This window comes from Diabrotica undecimpunctata, chromosome 1, assembly GCF_040954645.1.
Source record: "Diabrotica undecimpunctata isolate CICGRU chromosome 1, icDiaUnde3, whole genome shotgun sequence".
NCBI classification, from domain to species: domain Eukaryota; kingdom Metazoa; phylum Arthropoda; class Insecta; order Coleoptera; family Chrysomelidae; genus Diabrotica; species Diabrotica undecimpunctata.
In genome coordinates this window covers 112717172-112725048 of record NC_092803.1, presented here as the reverse complement: position 1 = coordinate 112725048, position 7877 = coordinate 112717172, and positions in this window count along the sequence as shown.

Here is a 7877-nt window from a genome sequence, read left to right as displayed (position 1 = left end):
AATTTAACTTTAGAATCCATTATTTCTGTAATGTTAGATTCCAAACTTGAAACTTTCACCCTGAAATCCGACCGCATGTCAAGCCGATTCCTATATTTGTTTTTCATGAAGCACATGGAAGAAAATGCTTGCTCACACCGATAGGTTGTTGCAAACGGAAGGATTTTTTTCATGGTCTTGTCCCCAAGTTCTTTGTATTCCTTGCGTGCTGTTGTCCAGAAGTCTGCTATTTTCGCGCCATTAAAAATGTCCTTCATCGTACCAGAAACTCGACAAATCCACAAGCTTATCTTGTTCTTCTTCTGTTCATCTTTATCGAGTCAGGTAAACTCTGCTCTGCAGACTCCAAGAACTGTTTCAAATAAGGAAAGTTAGTGAACGACTCGTTTTCAATCCTTGCCACCCACAGCTGGCACTTTTTTAACATAGCACTGATCTTCTACTTTGAACATATCTACATTTTTCCCTTGCAAACTTAAGTTTAATACATTCAAGTGTTCAAACACGTCAGCTAAGTAGGCAGTTGAGCAAGTTCAAAAAATCTTGTCAATATCCTCCCTCGAGAGAGCCACCTTACTTCCGTATGAATAAGAAGGTGTTCATGCTCACTGCAAATCTCTTTGCACAACAAAGAAAATAATCTGGATTGCAAAGGTCGCGTTTCAATGTAGTTAACGATTTGAACTATGTACTTCGTAAAGTATCTTCTGCAAAGGTTCAGGCAATGTTTTGGCTACCAAGGCTTCACGATGAATACAACAGTGTGTCCATTTCACCTCAGGAGCTACTGCTTTGACACGAGCTTGAAGTCCTGCTTTGTGGCCAGCCATTGATTTTGCTCCATCCGTAGACAAGCTCACACATTTTGTCCATGTGACGTCATGTTTATTGAAAAAATCATTCAATGCAGTAAAAATATCTGCTTCTGTTGTGTGAAGTAGTTCGTATGAAAAAAGAAAATCTTCCAATATCTGGCCCTTCCACAAAAATCGAACAAAACACACCATTATTCCTTTTTTTGATATGTCGGTGCTTTCGTACAATTGAAGAGCAAAGATGTCGCTCATGCTAAGTCTGACCAGCAATGTATTTTTAATGATATTGGCCATACAGCGACGCATTTTAACGGCATAAAGCCAAAGTAGGGTCCCATCTAGTTTCAGTGCCAGTGGTGGTGAAGAGGGGAGGCCGAATCTGTCTTACACGAAAATATTTTTTTAGGTATATATACAAAATTATAGTTAACAATCTAAAATTTGATATAACTTTAAGTTTGCGCGATATATGTTATCAATTTTAAAGATTTAGTTTAGAGAGAAAAACTTTGTTTTCGCTCTCCTAAAAAAATTTGCAAAATGGACTTATATCGTTTTTCTCCCTGGCTCTTCATATATTTATTTTTATATCTTGCGGACCCCTCAGCCATACCTCGCGGACCCCCAGGGGTCCGCGGACTACCAGTTGGGAACCACTGATCTACACTATTCAAAGGTAAATTGCATTGAAAACCTGTCTATTTTGTCTTAAAGCTCATGTGAGGTGCATTGTGGGTTATTCGTTAGTGCCTGTTTCATTTTATACTATACTGTTTCAATGTCATTTGGGTCAGGAGTATTAGAAGGCCAAGAAAGGACTTTATATATTATGGTTTACAAAACAAGTTGCTTGTGATTCTGGATGTATAACAGGCCGCCTCGTCCTGATGAAAAATATAATTTCCGCCAGCATTTAATTCACAATAATTAGTAACAGGCTATTTTGAGGTATTTGTTGATATTTTGCAGCATTTAGGGAACTTTCAATATATTAAAAACATCTTAACCCTGAAACTGCCATTCAACCCCAAATCATCAATCATTTAGGAAATTTTGCGGAACGTTTTAAACAATCTGTGAAAAGTAATCATCAACACATAAGTCGAATTTTGATTCTTCACTAAAAATTACTCGGGACCCATCTTCTACCAACCAAGAAAGGTTATATTTTGTCCAAATAAACCTGGTTTGCTATTAATAGTGGTTTTTCCTGTGCCTAGAAGAAAATATGTGAAAGTATATTACTACGAGTACACTTTTAGGTTGTTAGCCGTAATTCAACCTTTATTATTTTTATTATATTTTTAAACTTTAATCCAGATTTATGTTTCGACTTGCAACAGCATTCCTTGACATATTTAATCGAGGTTCATGATTTAATTCAGCTGTAACTTGCATTAGAGTAATTTTTTAACGATTTTTGCACTTTTATTAATATTCTTCTATTCCTATCAGAAACTAGTTTTATCTTGTTTTATCTAATATACTTCATGTTTGATCATAATGCCTAATTACCTTACACACTGTAGTTTTCTTCTTCTTCTTCTAGTACTGATTTCACTAATGAAGGTTGGCTGTAACCATTGCAAATTCGTCTCTATTTGCTGCTTTTCTTAAAGGCATCTATGTGTTCAACCCGGTCCAGTCGCGACTGCTTTTCAGCCAGGGTATTTGTCGTCTACCAGGACTTTTTTCTTTGATTTTACCCTTCATAATTAGCTGCAACAACTCGTACTTCTCATTTCTAAGTATGTGCTCCAAATGAGCTATCTTTCTCCTTTTAATGGTGGTTAACTTCTCAGAACAGAACTTCTCTGCCTTTTTCCACTCTGTGTAAAACCATTTCGTTCGTAATATGATCGGTCCATGGTATTTTCAAAATTCTTCTAAATTTAAGTTATAAACTGTAGTTTTAATAATATTAATTTTAATTAATATTATTACTTATCTCCCTTACTCCCTTACTTCAAGGATTGTTTTATTGCAGCAATCATTTTTTGTCATCAACTCACAAATTTTTGAATTTGTAGAGATATCAGGCACCATTTTATTGAAATAGTACAGCGGTTTACTCAATTTGACAATAAATTAATTCTCTTGTGTCGTTTTTAGCAGTTACTTCATACTGTCTCATTATTTAGTTTTCAATACATACTTTGACGATCGTTATGAAATTAATAATAGGTTGTATAAAATAATATTAATTACGTGTTGTGATTATATATCATTTAAAATACTGCTTATTTGGCCTTATTATCATAACTATTAAAAAAAATAATAATAAATTAGCTGTCAAACGCATGAATTTGTTATATATTTTAACTTGTCCCATTATATAGTTTTTAGAGCTCATATTACAAATTTTGGCTCGCTACACAAACATACTCTTAGAGATTCAGATAACTGCGCTTAAAGTAATAAAAATTCTTTCTAAACACTGCTCACTCTATGCTAGGTTTTAATGTTGGCGATACTCAAAACATTGATTTTGTTGTCATATTAAAATAAGTTCTTAGGTTATGGATCTAGGAAAATCTCGTCTTTTCGGGGGTCTCGTACCAAACTTTCTCTCTTCAATAAGCAACTAAAGTGAACAATATCTCTCATTATTTAATCGCTTCATGTTTTTTTCAATTCATCCCAGTATTCATCTCTAGCTCCACATTTTAAAAGGCTGCAGCTTCTTCATAGATGCCTCTGACAGAGTCCAAGCTTCCACCTCGTACAGAAAAACCGAAAGTATCTAAGTAGCCGACACTTGTTTCCCTTTTTTGGAAAGCATCTCTTATAAACGGATTGTACTGCAGCGAATTGTATAATATAATATTTAACTGAACATAGTATAATTACATGTAGATGCCATACAGATAGTAAAATAATATTAGCATATTATCTGTATTATGCTGGTTAATAAAAGTACCTACGTTAAAAAAAGTGGTACAGTAGGCGGTACTGTAGACCAGCGCGAATCTTCATACTACGTTTTCTGTATTTTTAAATTTTAAATAATATTTTAAAATTGAATAAAGTAATTCTATTAATTATTTATTATTTTAATTACACGTATAATTTTTACACTTGGTGAATCTATACATCAGTGATGATTCAAATAAACAAAACAATTATATTTAAGAATTACATAAAACTGCTGTTCTTTCAGCGAAAGCACCTAGTCATGTAAATGGACTATTCCAACTGTTTACAGCGCCTTACCAAAGCGCTTATGTAGTAGAAGTAGCGCCACAAAATACGCTATTTCGTGGCGCTACTTCCGTGACGCTCGCCTCAGCATTTTACTATCAAGAAAAAGTAATACAACGCCAGTATAGAAGCTTTGCTTTTAAAAACTCTTATCTTAAATGTCACGATTCACTGTTATATCAACGCAAGTCAAGTAATATTCGAGAAATAATACATAAAATAGGTACAAATATTTTTAATCAGTTATCTCGATATTTAAAGCTAATCTTCTATACTTGTGTTGTATTACTTTTTTCTATGTAGTAAAATTCTAAGGCGAGAGTCACGGAACTAGTGCCACGAGAAGACGTGACGGGTAGCGTCACGAAATAGCGGTTCTAAACATGTTTAAACTAAAAACTGCATGAAAAATAGCTAACAAAATACAGACATTAAAAGTCATAAATGTCATCCAATTAACAAATAACAATATTGAATCATCTGTTTAAATTTTTACGACACTTAATTTCACATAATTTTATAAAAGTACAATTATTTTTAAATGTCTTCATCATCATCATAAGTGGCTCGACAATCCGTTGTGGATCTTGGCCTGCTCACAAAGAAGTCGCCACTCCTGTCGATTCCTGGCAACTTCCCTCCATCTTCTAACCCCTAGAATCTGTAGGTCTTCTTCCACATCATCAATCCATCTCATTCGTGGTCGTCCTCTGCTTCTTGTGCCCTCTGGTTGTGAAAATGTTAATCTCTTCGTGTATTCGTGATCTGACATCCTAGCAATGTGTCCAGCCCATCTAAGTCTCTGCACTTTAACAAACTTCACAATATCTGGATCGGTGTATAACTGATACAGTTCAAAGTTGTATCTTCGACGCCATAGCCCATTTTCATTTACGGCCCCAAAAATCTTTCTAAGAATTTTTCTCTCAAAAATACCAAGAAGTCTTTTATCATTTTGAGATAAGATCCACGTTTCAGCCCCATATATCAAAACTGGTCTTATTAAGGTCCTGTATATATTAAGCTTTAGTGCACGTTTTATATTTTTATTTTTTAAATGTCTCCGGAGGCCGTGAACAGTTCTGTTTGCTATTGCTATGCGTCTTTTTATTTCGTCGCTTGTCGTGTTTGTTGCGTTTACTAGCGATCCAAGATATGTAAATTCTTTGACTTGCTCAAAGGTATGGTTGTTAATTTGAATTATTTCTTGGATATTTCGAGGGTTTTTAGAAACCAACATATATTTGGTTTTTTCCTCGTTTACCACAAGTCCTAATTCACTTGCTGCGTCCGCAAGCCTTGTAAAACACTTTAAATGTCTTATTTAGTTTATATAATAGTTAAATTTACTAGCAAATGCTATTTATTTATATTTTATTATTAATTTAATATTTCGCCTCAATGTGACAGGTCTGGTAGAAGTAAACTTTTCAAAAATTCTTTTAATATAATATAATTCGTTTAAAATATAATAAATAAATAAATAATTAAATTACTTTATTTAATTGTAAAAATGTTATTTAAATTTTAAAAATACAGAAAACATAGTATGAAGCTTCGCGCTAGTCTACCGCACCGCCTGCTGTTCCACCTTTTTTTAATAATTTATCTCATTTTGATGAATGTTGATTTGGCCGTTATATTTAATATATTATAATATTCGTTGTTTTATCTACATAAAGTTGTCCCATCCGAAATTTACATTGATACCGAGATATGTATACATCTTCTACGGCATGTTTAAAAAATTTTTCTGAGTATATATTAAAGTGAAGAAGCCACAGCATTCATCCATATCGTACTTCGCATTGTACTGATAAGAGATCTGTTAACTGTTTATCTATTTTTATATTTGCAGTTTGATTCTTTTTTTTCTTTAAGTTCCGCTCCTATCGGAGACAGGAAATCATTCACGAAATTATAATTTTGTTTGTTGCGCATCTGAATAGTTTAACTGAACTTCAATTGAACATCCAAATCATTCACGGAGATTCCGTAGCCACTAAATTTTACATCTTTCTAGGCTTTCTCTGCCTTTGATTTTGCACTGCATTATATTCCTTAAAATTTCATATTTTTTACCTCATAATATATCATAATGGGTCCCAGGTATTCCAACTTACTGATTTGTATTGAGTTTAAAACTTCACACTGTTTTCCTAGTTGTTAGAAAACTCCGAATCGGTCCATGCTATTCTCAGAATACGTCGGTAACACCAGAGTATGCTAACACCACATTTTGAATGCATATGGTCAATGCTCAACTTCATTTAAAAGGGGGGAGAAAATATAACATTGTAAGATTCTTATCCTCAGCGGTATAGTAATATTGCGACCACAAAAAAGTTTTTTCATCCTATTGCAACTTCTATTAGGCTTCTAATTTCGTTTGTTTGATCAGTATCCTCTGCGTATTTATACAAAGATATTTATTCAATTTTTGTATTACCTAGTACTAAGTTATCTAAAATATTTTGTGTTTTCGTGATTACCATGCACTTAGTTTTATTCAGATTTGGTGTATTGAGTTGTTGAACAAGGTGTTGCAATTCTTCTAGTGTTCCCGCTATTTTTACTTCAATAGAGTGGACTGTATGAATATGGTTAACTTTTATTGATATATAAAATTACACATTACTTCACACTGTTAAATTGGAATACATAAAAATATATACTAAATAATTGTTCTTTTCACATTCGATGTTGGAATTAGAGTGACTTCTTGTTCTGGTCTCTTTGTTGTCCTCACTGGTGTCTTGTGACGTCGACAGTTATTATCTCTACATCTTCGTAAAAATTTGATGGAATTTTGACAATGTGCCAGTTTTTCGTAAAGAATTTCCAATCTCCTAAAATTTTGAATACTGCTAGGCTCATAACGGTTTCTTAATATTGTTTTGAAAATATTTACTTGTGGCATCTTAATGCTACTACTATTACTCTTATTACTACTTTTAAGGGGAATAAGCCACAATTTAAGTTTAAAATAAGTTTATTTTTGACGTTTCGATTTCCACTTCTGAAGTATTTATAGTTTCTGATATTTAAACGATTCAATGTAGAATTAAAATACTTGAAGAGCAACAACGACAACAAATTCTCTACAAAAAAAATCTCTAAAAACACTCACATAAATATTAAAGAAAGTCCAATGCGGTGTACTCTCTACCCTGTAACAATTGCAATGAAGTATATGTTGGAGAAACGTCCAGAAATTTGTTCATTAAGTGAACATTCTATTACGATGGGTTACGCACCTAACTATGATCAAGCAGAAATATTGAGAAGGGAAAGAAATCACAACAAAAGAACTGTTTCTAGAAATGTGTTTGATTAAAACTACACAAAACACCTTAAACAAAAGAGAAGACATTGAAAACCTTAGTGCTATATACAGTAATCTTCTGTCAATGAAAGAAACAACAGCTATATAAAATCTTATAACAATTACACAGATTAGAGGGATTATTCCAGGTTCAAATGAAATGACACTTCCTTTGTCAAACTAAGCTAAAATGCATATAAAAAAATAGAACAAACCATAGTGATGAGTTTAGAATGAAAGAAAAAAGAAAAGCACATTAATAAAATGTCGTCAAATGTTAAGTAATTCTTTTAATTTTATAGTAACATCCTCACAAGGGTAAGCCTATTGAAGATACAACCACTTCATTGTCTAATGAAGTTTTTGGTTTTCATTTTTATTATGTTTTGAGAAAGAGTTAAATGATCTCGAAAGCTTAACTTTAAGTTAACTTTAACTTTAAGTAAAACTCTTTAAAGGCCAGTATTTGACTACAAAACTCAAAATATCCATATATATATATATATATATATTATATATATATATATATATATATA